Source organism: Neovison vison, chromosome 11 (genome assembly GCF_020171115.1).
Source record: "Neovison vison isolate M4711 chromosome 11, ASM_NN_V1, whole genome shotgun sequence".
NCBI lineage: Eukaryota > Metazoa > Chordata > Mammalia > Carnivora > Mustelidae > Neogale > Neogale vison.
Window position 1 is genome coordinate 23,022,822 of NC_058101.1, and position 14,604 is coordinate 23,037,425.

Consider the following 14,604-nt stretch of genomic DNA (forward strand, 5'->3'; position numbering starts at 1 on the left):
GATGCCAGGTCATTCTAGCAAAAAGCTCTCTGGCATACTTATTCCAAAATTAAAGCTTAGCCCCAAATATCTCCATTATTCATTTCAAATATCACTGGCTTACCAGCTTCATTCCTGAGCTGGACTTCCATGGAGTTCAGCCAGGAAGCTCTGAATTAAGATGGAATTTTCCAGGTTTCTGTTTGAACAAGATTCAGGGAGCCTCCAAAAATCCCACAGGCCACAAAGAACACTGTTTGCAGCCCACGTCATTCTATGGTGAGAGAAGAAAGAGAAAGAGAGAAGGGAGGGAGGGAGAGATGAAAAGAAAGAGGAAGAGGAAAAAGGAAGGAGGGAGGGGAGGAAAGAAAAAAAAGAAAGAAAAGAAAGAGGGGCGCCTGGGTGGCTCAGCCCTTAAGCGTCTGCCTTTAGCTTAGGTCATGATCCCAGAGTCCTGGCATTGAGTTCCGCGTGGAGCTCTCTTCTCGGCGGGGAGCCTGCTTCTCCTTCTGCCTCTGCAGCGCCCCCCCTTGCTTGTATGCATGCTCTCTCTCTGACAAATAAATCTTTAAAAAGAAAAGAAAGAGGAGCGCCTGGGTGGCTCAGTGGGTTAAAAAGCCTCTGCCTTCGGCTCCGCTCATGATCTCAGGGTCCTGGGATCGAGTCCCGCATCAGGCTCTCTGCTCGGCAGGGAGCCTGCTTCCTCCTCTCTCTCTGCCTGCCTCTCTGCCTACTTGTGATCTATCTCTGTCAAATAAATAAATAAAATCTTAAAATAAAAGAAAGAAAGAAAGAGAAAGGAAAGAAAGAGGAAGGGAGGAAGGAATCTGCCTATGAAGTTCATCATCATCAAATGAGGAGCTGCCTCTTCTCCATTAAAAAACCAAACCAAACCCAGAAACAAAAAACCCTTTCATTTGGCAGTGCTCTCCAAAGGGCACAAAGTAGGGACCTAAAAGAAAATATGGTTTTGTTTCCAAACATATCTGCTTCCAATGGGGTATCTGCAGTGGCCAAAGAAGGGGTCAACATGGAAGGTAATTTTTTTTTTTTTTTTTTTGAGAGAGAGAGAGTACAAGTGGGGTTGGGGAGGGACAGAGGGAGAGGGAGAAAGAGAATCCCAAGCAGGCTCCATACCCAGCATGGAGACAGATATCGGGCTCCACTCTAGACCCTGAGATCATGACCTAAGCTGGTATCAGAGGTCAGATGCTTAACCAACTGAACCATCCAGGCGCCCCACGGAAGATGATTTTTATCCAGAAATATATCTACAATAGAAATTCCTCCATGATCAAACAGCACAGCTGAGAAGAAAATGAAAAATATAAGATTCTTCATTCATTTGTTAAACGATTTCCCCATTCTAATCCAAAACAAACAATGACAACAAAATCACATGTATTTGCTTAAATGCTTCTGGCTGTAAGTGACCAAATATCCAGCCGAAAGTAGCTTATCAGACTTTCTTTTGTTTCATATAAAAAATGTAGGTGATTCCGGGTTTGCCTAATTCAGTCGCCTCACCAGGCCAGAGCTCTAGGTTATCCTCTCTGGGATCTCATCTCCATCGCCTCCGGGTTGCAAGACACCGCTTCAGCTCCAGGCATCACACCCCACATAATATCCTCCAAATTCAAGAAGGAATAACCCTGGTTTTTTTCTTTAGATGACTCTCATTTTACCTTATCAGGGAGGAGAGCCTTTTCCCAGAAGCCCCCAGCAGTCTTGCCCCTCCCCCTCATTATCTAGAATTGGGCCCCATGCTCCAACCACCCCATGCCTACAATCGGTGAAACTAGCACTTAGAACAGAATAACACATGGTGGAGCTCATTAAATATCGGTTGAATGAATGAACGGTGAATTGGATTACCGTGGTTGCCTTAGACTAATTACAGGCCATCTCCTGGAACCCACGCTCCTAGCACACATTGCTGCTTGATGGATCAGTAAAACAGGCATCTCTTATCAAGGCAGATGGAATGAGTGGCTTTTGGGCAGTCAGTCAATAGCAAAGGCCACATTAGGCTATTTTGTCTTTTTTTAAATTTAATTTTATTTATTTATTTGAGAGAGAGACAGAGTGAGAGAGCGTGAGAGGGGATGTCAGAGGGAGAAGCAGCCTCCCCATGGAGCTGGGAGCCTGATGTGGGACTGGATCCCAGGACTCCGGGATCATGACCTGAGCTGAAGGCAGTCGCCCAACCAACTGAGCCACTCAGGTACCCCTAGGCTAGTTCTTATTAAAGCAAGAATGAGAGCAACCCAGGAAAGGGCTTATTATTTTCTAATAGTTACTTTGGGGAAAAAAATGTTTTTGGGTTTAAACAAATCGTTCATGCAGGGAGGTATCTTATTAGCAGACAGTTACCATAGTCTAAAAAGAAATTAATCTTTTTTTTTTTTTTTCTTCCCCCAGCTTAGGCATCATTTCCTTCTGGATATTCTCTTTGCCCAAATGCAGGCTGGGTTAGGTGTATTTCCTGTCTATTACCAAGCACTGTCTACCTCCCCATAAAACAGCACTTACCACCCCGGATTGTATTTCCTGTTTCTTCTTCGTCCCTGCAGTAGCGGCTGTTAGGGTTCACCAAACTCGGTTTCCTTTTCTTTCCTTTTCCACCCAGCTACATTTCCCAACCTCCTTTGCAGCTGGGGGCGGCCACTGCCCCAGTCTGGTGGATGCGATGTGGGTAAGGTGGTGCGCGCCCCTTGCAGGCTTGGCCGTAAAAACTCGCCGTGAGGTCCCCGGGCTCTCTCCCCCTTTGCGGGCTGAACGCAGAGGGCTCTGCGGGCCGAGAGGAATGTGGAAGTAGCCCGACCAGGAAGGGCGAAGGGCGGCCTGGAGCAGAATTCCTCTCCTCTTACCAACCTGAATTGGGCTATGCGATGCTGAGCTCTATGAGTTTTTACTGTGCTAAGCTACCGACAACAGGTGCCCGAGAGTGGGTGCGCGCGCGCGTGCATGCGTCGGCGTGCACTTTTGTTACAGGTTACCCCCCCGCCCCGCCCCCTGACTAATAAAGTTTCCCACTAGAATGAAAATCTCTTGAAACCAGAAGTCTCTTCTGTCTTGTATTTTGTTTGCTTGTTTGGCTCCAGAGGTGGGTGAAGCCGGCTGGGGTCCGCGGGGAGGGGTGGGGGCAGAGAGTCAGGTGGTTGAAGAGGGGCCGTTGACCCAAGGGGTCTCTAGTGGCCTGGGGAGCCGAAGGTCAAGGTCGACCTGAGGGGACAGGACGAAGAAAGCTTTGCTAGGGTCTCAGCTAGCACGGGCCAAAGGGCGTGTGTCTCCCATATTTTTTCATGGATTTTATATGCACTTTCCACGGGTATTCCTTGTCCTAGAGTAGTGCCTGTCACGCAACTGGCACTCAGTGTATTTTTTAATGAGATAAATGTAATCAAGTCACTACTATGTGCCAAAATTGGCTTAACTTTGTAATGCTGTCTTGGTAATTTTTTGTAGCTCAACATTGAAACTAAAAGTAAGTCCCTTTAAAAGGGGAATGGGGTTACCTGAGGTAATTGTCGTCCTTGCAACAAGAAAGGGAGAGAAAAAGCTTCATTACCAGATACAACCTTTCCATCCCCAGCCCCAGGGAAAAAGTGAATGCTGGAAGCTTTTCCTCGATTTTTATGTGTTTAAAGGGACACTCTAAACGTTTACAGATCGAAAGGACAGTGTCAACAAGGTGCCCTAATATAAAGTCAAGTTAGACAGGCATATGCGTGCTGTTATCCCCAGCACACATTACGTGCAAACATTGCTGAACCTCTAAACAGTGGGAGTAGGGTTTGTTTGGGTTTTTTAAAGATTTTATTTGTTTTTGTCTGAGAGCCCAAGCAAGGGGAGCGGCAGGCAGAAGGAGAAGCAGGCCCCCTCCGCACCCCCCTGCCAGCAAGGAGCGCATGGGGGCTTAACTGACTGGTCCACCCAGATTTCCCTCTCAGTAGTTTTTGAAACTACCAATGGTATCACCTGGAGTGTCTCTTTAGAAGTGTGAATTCTGGGGCGCCTGGGTGGCTCAGTCCATAAAGCAGCTGCCTTTGGCTCAGGCCATGATCCCAGGTTCTGGGATCCAGCCCCAGCATTGGGCTCCCTGCTCAGCGGAGAGCCTGATTCTCCCTTTCCCGCTGACTGCTGCTCTGCCCACTTGTGCTCTCTCTGTCAAATAAATAAATAAAATCTTTTAAAAAAATAAAGTGTAAATTTTGTGGGGTGTCTGAGTGGCTCCGTCCTTAGGCACCTGCCTTCAAGTCCGCTCAGGTCATGATCCTGGGCTCCTGGGAAGAGCCCAGGGCGTTGGGCTCCCTGCTCAGCGGGAAGCCTGCTTCTCCCACTCCCACCCCCACCCCACCCCCGCTTGTGGTCCCTCTCTTGCTGTCTCTCTGTGTCAATTAAATAAATAAAATCTTTTTTTTTAAAGCATAAATTCTATGTTTTTAACCAGCTCTCTTGCTCAGTGAAGTATGAGAAACATTGCTACTACCTATCCTGCTTTTTCTTTTTTGTATTGTTGTTTTCCACTATGTTAATTGAAAAAAAAATTAGCATCTCCCATTCCATCAAATCCCTTTAACTAATGTCCACTCTAGGAAAAAGACCCCAAATAACTGAGGGTTTCCTTCCTGTAGGCACTGGATGGGGCGGGACAGTTACAGGTGCCCTCTCTGGCCTCTGTTTTTATTCTTTTTCTTTCATCCCTCAGCTGCAAAGTGTTGCTGGTTCCCTATCTTCCAGATCCTTGCAAATTTCATGCTGCCAGGAGTTTGGCTCAAAAGTTTGCTGACTGCTCTTTAATCTCAAAACTGACCATGCGGGGGCACCTGGGTGGCTCAGTGGGTTAAAGCCTCTTCTTTCGTCTCAGGTCATGGTCCTGGGGTCCTGGAATTGAGACCCGCATATCGGGCTCTCTGCTCAGCGGGGAGCCTGCTTCTCTCTCTCTCTCTCTCTCTCTCTCTCTCTCTGCCTGTCTCTCTGCCTACTTGTGATCTCTGTCAAATAAATAAATAGAATAAAATCTTTAAAAAAAACAAACAAAAAACTGACCATGGGGAATTCTCCCTGTTTGGTGAGTGAAAAATGATACAACCACTTTGGAAAAACCCTTCTGGCAGGACAGTGGATAAGCATTTATATTATGAAAAACTACACAGCAATATCAGAAGAACAAACTATAGATACACATAACAACATGCGTAGACCCCCAAGACTTATCCTCTGCAAAAGAAGCCATGCACAAACCAACCCACGCTGTGTAATTCCATTCATATGAAGTTCAAGAACAGGTAAAACTAATCCATAGTGATAGAAATAAGGACAGGGCTACTTCTGGGTGAGAGGAGGGGGCTACGACCGGGAAGAGTTGTAAGAGGATTTTCCGGGAAGAAGGAAACATTCTCCATATTGATTTGGCCCGTGGTTTCACAGATTTATATATGTGTAAAAAATCACTCAGCTAGATTGAGACGTGTGCTTAATTCTAGAAAATTAGTTGGTTTCCACGGCTCTCAAGGAGCAGATCCACATGTCTATACTTCCTACTTCCCTACCCTTCCTGCATTCCACAGGCCTCCACGATTTTTTGTGTTCTTATTTACCAGAAGTTTCCTGAAGTCGTCCGTCTCTGTCTAATCTCCCTTCTAGAGTTTCCTCCCATCGCTGTTGCTCTGAGTGGCGCCAAGGCTGATCCTGTGTGTTTACTGCCGTCACCCACCTCAAGAGAGGGTTATCAGCCAGAGCTGCACAGGCTTGGCCTTCAAAGCCTAAAAAGTAGCTGTTGCTGATCCTTTTCTTTTTTTCTAGTTCTTTTCAATTTTCTATTTTTTTAAGTTCTTCACCAATTTCTTTTTCACAAATTGCTTCCAGCTTCTGGGGATGAATGGTTAATACTTCGGGCAGTTGGTGGATTTCATTAGGGCCCCTGTGGTTTGAGACCCGAGCCCAGATAGTTTAGCCAAACAGTGCACGTGGCGCCAAAGCAAGTTGGTGATCTGCTGGGCAGCGGAGGATTCAGGACCCAAGAGGCTGGGGCTCTGGAAGGCCGAGATTAAAGACAATTCGATAAAGCCGAGACTTACAGCTCGATTAAAAAATAAAAAGAGGGGTCAGCAGCCCAGTGTAAAAGTCCTCACATTCCTGGCTCCTTGCATCTTATTTTTTTGTTCAGAACTTCACAAACTATAACATCCAGATTTTTCAGGGCAGAAGTACCAACCCATCTGGACAGAATCCAACTTCGGTTCCACACGCGAACAAATGATGCTCACTGTCTGCAGTTGAATCCCAGCAACCCAACCCACGGTGAGAGAACGGGACAACATAAAATAGGCCCTCTCGGAAGTACCAAACATTCCGAGTCACCCCCAGAAAGGAAAATAGCAGGGGATTAGGGGGGAGGTTAAGAGGCCGTATTGACTTGGAAGAGAGGCTTGTCCTTGAGGGCCACGAAGCTTTCCTTGCCCGCTACAGTTACTGGAAAGGAGATTGAGCTGGAGAGTCGTCACTTCTTCTTTTTTTTTTTTTTTTAAGATTTTTATTTTATTTATTTGACAGAGAGAGATCACAAGTAGGCAGAGAGGCAGGCAGAGAGAGAGGGGGGGGAAGCAGGCTCCCCGCTGAGCAGGGAGCCGGATGCGGGGCTCAATCCCAGGACCCCGAGATCATGACCTGAGCCAAAGGCAGCCTCTTAACCCATGAGCCACCCAGGTGTCCCTCTTTTGCATATTTTTACATGGGATTATTTTTCTTTCTATTGTTGAATTGTAAGAAATCTATATATATTGTGGATATGACACCCTAACACATGTATGGTTTCTCCTACCATTCTGTGGGTTGTCTTTTCACTTTCTTGACGCATAAAATTCTTCATTTTGATGAAGTCCAATTCACCTAACTTTTCTTTGATGGCTTGTGTATTTTGTGTCAAATTTAGGTCATACTACTTTGATTACAAGTAAAATGCTCACTTTCTTTCTCGCTAGCTGCGGTAGGCAGCTCCTAAGATGGCTCCAGTGACCCCTGTCACCGGATACTCATTCCATTGCGGAATCCCCTTCCCTTGACCATGGGCAGGACCCTATGGCAAAAGCGATGGCATGTCACTTCCAAGATTAGGTGACAAAAAGACCATGACTTCTGTCTTGCTCTCTGAGGGAGGCTGCTGCTGTGTCGTGAGCTGCCTTCTGGAGAGGCCCATGCGCCGAAGAACTGAGGGGAGCCTCTGGGAGGGGAGCTAAGTCACCTCAGCTGCTCCTAGAATTCAGACGCACAGAAACTGAGCTGCTAAGTATTCACATTAAGCCACTGATGTTCGGGATAGTTTGTTACACAGCAATAGGTACCTCATACAATGACTTTTTTGCAAAGGCGAAATGAGGGAAATTACTAAGCTGAACTATACCCCAGCAGCTAAGCCCTCTTGCCCGTGAAGTTCAAGTGAATGGAATTCAGCTGGTTAGCACGAGCAGTCACTGAGCCCTCATTGCACAGCATTTCATTTACTAAAGGGATTTCCAACCAGATAAGTATATATGGTAATTTAATATACGATATGCATAATAGAAATATAATGACACATAACTAGCTGCAGCTCAATAACACCTGTATCTCTGAAACACTCTTTCAGATCATCTGAACCATTTTCTCTCTTCCTTACTTCCCCTCCCCCACAGCTGTTTCACTACCTTCAGACTGGTGTGAGGTTACAGAGGACAGGTAATTATACTACCTAAGCAAGGCAAGGTTAGGGAAATGACTTAGTTACCTAAATAATATGCAACATACATCAAGTGATTATATCTCTTCCTCCTGTGGCAGTCTTGATTTCAAGTCCTTCTCATGCTCTGAATGTGTCCTGTTTGGGATTCAGAAAATGGGATTATAGGGGCGCCTGGGTGGCTCAGTGGGTTGAGCATCCAACTTTTGATTTTGGCTCAGGTCATGCTCTCAGGTTTGTGGGATCAAGCCCCCCCACTCCCCCACCCCACCTCCCCACCCCCCAACATTGGGCTCTGCGCTCAGCATGGTGTCTACTAGTCCTTTTCCCTCTGCTCCTCCCACCGAATGCACTCTCTCTTTCTCTCTCTCTCTCTCAAATGAATAAATAAAATCTTGAAAAAATAAAAATTAAATGGGGTACCACACATAGACTGTAAGATCAAACAGTAACCATTTGGAATCTCCTACAGGTTTATATAATTCACTTCTGTTTCAACTAACTCAATCCATTTGTACCATAACTGGGCTTTGGGGGCTCATGAGTGAAGACTTGACCAAGAATTCAAGATTCTATAATTCAAAAATAGGTCACAGACCATCTTCAAAGCCCAGAAAGTTCCAAAAGAGCAGCAGCAACCTAAGGGCTCCTGTGTATGGATTTAGCTCAGTCTACACAAGGATAATAATAAAAGAACTTGCCTTACACTGTCTGGGGGAAAAGCCACGGCAGGGTCATGTTTAACACAAATCCCAGACAGAGGGTTGTTTGGCTCTGAGGAGCGGAGCTGCTGGCTGGAGGGAAGAGGGAACCTTTGGCGTTCTGTCCTAGCCAACTGTCATTCCTTTCATCTTCTCTCATCAGGAATCCACTATGTTGTCCAGTCCTGGTGCGAAATACTTATTCCATAAAAGCACATGCATGTCTGGTCTGGCAATAAGAAGGGCTCTCTCCCTTCACTTTCTACTCCTTTGCATGATGTACTCTTTACTGTTTGGGGGGAGCGGAAGAATGTGAATCTTCTGAGTCAATTAATAAAGTTAATTTCTCTTTTAATGAGCCAGAGAATGGGGGGATGTTAAAAAGCTTGGTAAAGTAGACCCAGGTCCCATAAATGTGGGTTAAATGCAGTTTCATTTCATGATGATATATATCTACTGAGCGACTCTGGGGTGGCAGGTCTGGGGCCAGAAACTGGGGTGCAGGAACGAACACTCCTGGACCTACTCTCACCAGATAGACCGCTCAGCATCCAGCCCCGGCACTGCAGCTGAGTCCCAAGGGCCGTGGGCTCCGGCCTCATGTAGTACAGCTGCTCCCTGAGGCCGGGAGCAGCTTCAGAACTGAACTCAGCTCAGGATCAGGCAGAAGCCCAGACAGGGTTTCGGTAAGGGTCTCTGCCTTCCTTGCTTTTAAGAGGGGCAAAGCCGGAAATGGATATGCTCAGCCCATTATGAGATGTCCCAGCAGGGACCTCTTAGCTGCTTTTCAGCTCATATGGGGATCAGGGATCACCCCAGAGCCACTTAAATGGGAACTGGAGAGGGGAAGGTGATCGCTCCAAGCAGCCGGTTCTCCATCTTCTGCCCGCGACAGAAGGCTGGGCGCCCAAGTCACTTGGTGTGATCCAGCTGGGGCACGATGGACCCGTTGTTGGAGAGGAAAGGCTAGAGGACTAGAAAGGTTTAGAATGAAAGAGTTAATGGCTTTGACAAGGTTGCAGGTGGCCGTGGCTATGGAGAGCACTTCCAGCCTGTCTGTCCCAGGACTGGCGGCAGACTGGGCGGCTGGAGCAAAGAGCTCGTTCTCCCTTCCTAGTCAGCATGGCACCTGTCAGTGGTGAGACACCCACCCGGGGCCCTGGGACTCCAGCGCACCCAGCCTGGGGGGTCACCTACCTCTACTGAGCGGAGCGGGGAATGAAAAAGCTATCATTGGACAATTCACACTGAAGAAAGTCCATAGGCTCATACAATCCCTTTGCCCCAGAAATAGGGTCTCTGTATCCTGGACAAAATTTTGAATTTTTTTCCTGGTTTCTGAGCCCCTTTCATACTTTATTTCTAATTCCAGTCACCCATGGGAGACAGTGGCCTTTTCCTCTTCAAGTTTTCACCCTTTTCCATCACAACGTACCTGTCCTGTCTCATTACTTCAGGGTTTGTGTTCCGCTGAGTAACTACCAAGGTAATCTAAGACCATCATCAAATAGCATGTACACATTTTAAGATGGGCCTTTGGCGCCTCAGTTTAAAGGAGTATAATACATGAAAATTCTGAACCAACACAGCAGCGTTTGGGGGTAGGAGACTCAATGTATTAAGGTTTCTGCCTCTTTCCTGCCTGCCCCCCCCACACTAATAGTAATATGATGATTTATACTCTCACCCTATTTAATGATTTAGACCCAAACCTTGCCACCTGATGAAAAACAGTTTTAAAATTCCATCCATTCTGATGAACTATGTTCAGATATATGCAGTATCTCCAAAGGTGACAAAAAATGTAATAGTTGTCAATGACTGAGAAGGGAAGTCTTGTGATTTAGCATCAGGGATGTGACCATCATGACCCCACAGGAGCGCTCCAGAGCCTTCCTCAAAACTGGACAAGGCATAAAGAATAACAACCCAAGTTTGTCAGAGGACGCACCTTCTCTCTGCACAGGCATTGTGGAGGACACAAGAAAACAATTCAGACTATCAGAAGGCTTAAAATATACTAGGGGAAGACAGACCTACATACAATTAAAATATATGGCCAAATACTATTTTGAAACGTGGATTTCTTCCCTTTCTTCTCTGTAAGGCTCCTTTCCATCCCTGTAGGCTTCAGCCTCCTTGCCTTGGGGGAGGGATATAGCAAGGGAGAAAAGAGATAGAGTTTGAAAGTAATTTTGCTCCTTGTTCCAAAAGCTTATATGTCCTTAGGGAATCCTTGGGGTGGGGCATTGCGGGGAAGATGAAAGAAAGAGAATCTGCGTCATCCCCAGACTGGAAATGTTTGCTCATAGGTGGGAGTAAAGGGGCAAAAATGAGAGGTCATGGATTCCAGGAGCAGAAAGGATCTGTGTCTGGCTTTGCAGAATAGTCACTACTAAGGCAAGAAAATCCCGGGGAATTTGGCTGTGTCCAAGCAGGCAGGATCAAAGGCAGCCCTGCCAGAGACTCCCACATCCCCACCCCAGCAGGAAAGCAGCAGAAAGCTGGAGGACCCCTCGGGAACATATGGAAAAGGGATGACAAGTCTTGGCAGTAACTGTGTGGACCAAACCCAGAGGACCTTCCCCACCCCACCCCACCCTCAAGCCCCAGTACTCAACATCTTGGCACTGGGGAGGCTCCTGGAACCCCAGAAAGGTGTGAGGCTGTTTTTTCCACCAGCTCAGTGGCACAAGGCTCAAAGTTAGAAAGCAAGCTGAGTTACAGAGAGGAAAAGAATGTTTTCCACAGACCTGAGTTTATGTCCATGACCAAAGGCAGAGAAGGTGAGTGGTCCCAGGGCTGGGGGAGTCTGGGGTCCAGTTGTGGACAACGAGTTTGAAGTCTCCTGGATTACCAAACTTCCATCCCAGGGAGGGCGTTAAGGAGCTGGTTCTCTGCCTGAGCAAAAACTATGTGTTCTGATGGTGAACTTAAATGAGGGATTGCTGATCAACGAGATACTAACAATTAAGCACTTTGTTAAACACCTTCATATATGTCTATTGATGCGGTGAATCCTTTAATAAGAATCACTAAGATACAGCCTTTATTTACTGAGTAAACCAAGGGAGATTTGGAACCTTTCCTAAGGCTGAGATTTACTTCTCTGAGACTGATTGAATGTTCATGGTTGTTAACCTAATGAGAGAGCTTATTTTGGCAGTGGCTGTGAGACATGCTATTGCTCTCGTTTTGTTCTTTTATGCCCTTGCAAAATAAACAGTGCACCTTTATGCAAAGTAAATGAAGAACCAAAAGCATGTTTTAGCCTGATTTGTGTTGGATGATTCAAAATTTCCCCAAGAAGGTACCTACCACGCAGCAATCTCCTTCTCCACCAGGTTACTTTTTCTCCTTAATTAATAATTCCATTTGGGGGGCAGCTTTAGGTTTTCAGAAAAATCGAATGGAAAGTAGAGAGTTCCCACGTCCAGGCATACCTCCTTTTATTGAGTTTCACTTTATTGAGATTTGCAGATACTGTGTTTTTCACCAATTTAAGGTGTGTGGCAGCCCTGAGCAAGTCTGTCGGTGCCATTTTCCCAGCAACACCTGCTTTGTGTCCCTGTGACACATTTTGGTAATAGTCACAAATATTTGAAACTTCATTATGATTATATTGCTATGGATGATCTATGATGAGTGATCTTTGGTGTCACTATTGTAATTGTTTCGGGCACCACGAACCATGCCCATATGGGATGGCAAACGTAACTAACAGATGTTGATGTCTTCTGGCTGTTCCATCTACCAGCCACTCCCCAGTTTCTCTCCCTCTCCTCAGACCTCCTTGTTCCCTGAAATTAGGTCTATTAATAACCCTACAATGGCCTCGAGGCATTCAAGTCACATATCTCTCATTTTATATCAAATGCTGGGAATGATTAAGCTTAGTGAGGAAGTCATGTTGAAAGCCAATAGGCTGAAAGCTGGGTCTCTTGTACCAGTCAAGTTGTGAATGCAAAGGAAGAGTTCTTGAAGGAAACTGAAAGTGTTACTCTAGTGAACATATAGCTGATAAGAAAGCAGAACAACCTTATTGCTGATATGGAGGAAATGTGAATGGTCTGGACTGATGATAAGGCCAGCCAAAACATTCCCTTAAATCAAAACCTAATCCAGGGGCACCTGGGTGGCTCAGTGGGTTAAGCGTCTGCCTTCAGCTCAGGTCATGATCTCAGGGTCCTTGGATCTAGCCCCACATCGGGCTCTCTGTTCAGCAGGGAGCCTGCTTCCTCCTCTCTCTCTCTGCCTACTCGCGATCTCTCTCTCTCTCTCTCTCTCTCTGTCAAATAAATAAATTTTAAAAAATTAAAAAAAAAAATCCAAACCTAATCCAGAGCAAGGCCATGACTCTCTTCAATTCCAGGAAGGCTGAGAGAGGGGAAGTAGCTGCAGAAGAAAAGTCTGAAGCCAACAGAGGTTGTTTCATGAGGTTTAAAGAAGGAAGCTGTTTTTATGACATAAAAGTGCAAGGTGAAGCTGTAAGTACTGATTAGAAGCTGCGGCAAGTTCCCCAGAGGATCCAGCTAAGAATGAAGGGAGGAGACTAGAAGAAATAACAGACTGTTAATGTAGATGAAACAGCCTTGTACTGGAAGACGATGCCATCTTGGACTTTCATAGTCAAAGAGAAGAAGTCAATGCCTGGCTTTAAAGCTTCAAGGAACAGGCCTTTGTTGGAGGCTAATGTAGCTGGTGACTTTTAAAGGAAGCCAGTGCTCATTTGCCATTTCAAAAGTTCCAGGGTCTTTAAGAATTATGCTGAATTGGCTCTGCCTGTGCTCTGTCAGCAGAACAGCCCAGCCTGGATGACAGCACATCTGCTTCCAGCATGGTTTACTGAGTATTTTCAGCTCCCTGTTGAGACCTAATGGGCAGAAAAACAGATTCCTTTGACAATATGACTGCTCATTGACAATGTACCTGGTCATCCAAGATGGAGATGGACAATGAGACTGATGTTGCTTTCATGCCTGCTAACACAATGTCTGTTCTGCCGCCCACGGATCAAGGATCATTGTGTCTTTTCTCAAGTCTTATTACTGAAGAAATACATTTCATAAGACTATAGCTGCTACAGATAGTGAGTCCTCTGATGGATCTGAGCGAAGTAAATTGAAAACCTTCTGGAAAGAATTCACCATTCTGGATATCATTTAGAACATTTGTGATTCACGGGAAGAGGTCCAAATGGCAACATGAATAGGAGTTCGGAAGAAGTTGATTCTAACTCTCAGGAGGACTTTGAGGGGTTCCAGACATCAGCGGAGGAAGGAAGTGCACATGTGGTGGAAATAACAGGAGAACTAGACTGAGGACTGGAGCCTGAAGAGGGGACCGAATTGTTGCAGGCTCATGAGAAAACTGAAGGGATAAGGAGTTACTTCTTATGGGTGAGCAAAGAAAGTGGTTTCTTGAGATGGAATCTACTCCGTGAAGATGCTGTGAAGACTCAAAATGACAGCAAAGGGTTTAGGATGTTACATAACCTTTTAGAGCAGCAACAGGAATTAAGAGGATTGACTCCAGCGCGAGAGAAGTTCTACTGTGAGCAAAATGCTATCAAACAGCATCACTGCTGGGGCGCCTGGGTGGCTCAGTGGGTTAAGCCGCTGCCTTCGGCTCGGGTCATGATCTCAGGGTCCTGGGATCGAGTCCCGCATCGGGCTCTCTGCTCAGCAGGGAGCCTGCTTCTCTCTCTCTCTCTCTCTCTCTCTCTCTCTCTGCCTGCCTCTCTGCCTACTTGTGATCTCTGTCTGTCAAATAAATAAATAAAATAAAAAAAACAAACAGCATCACTGCTGCACAGAAATTGTTTGTAAAAGGAAGACAACTGATGTGGCAACTTCATTGCTTTATTTTAAGAAACTGCCACAGCCACTCCAAACTTCAGCAACCACAGCAGCATTCCACCATCAAGGCAAAACCCTCCACCAGCAAAAAGATTATAACTCACTGAAATCTGAGATGGTGCTTAGTATTTTTTTTTAGCAATAATTTTCTCCTCCCCCTCCTCCTCCTCCTCCTCCTTTCTTCTAAGGCAGACTCCATAACCAGCATGGAACCCAAAATGGGACTTGAACTCTGAAACTGAGATCAAGACCTGAGCTGAGATCAAGAGCTGGATGCTTAACCAGCTGAGCCACTCCAGCACCCCCGAGTATCTTTAAAGTAAGTGCGTAGGGGCACTTGGGTGGC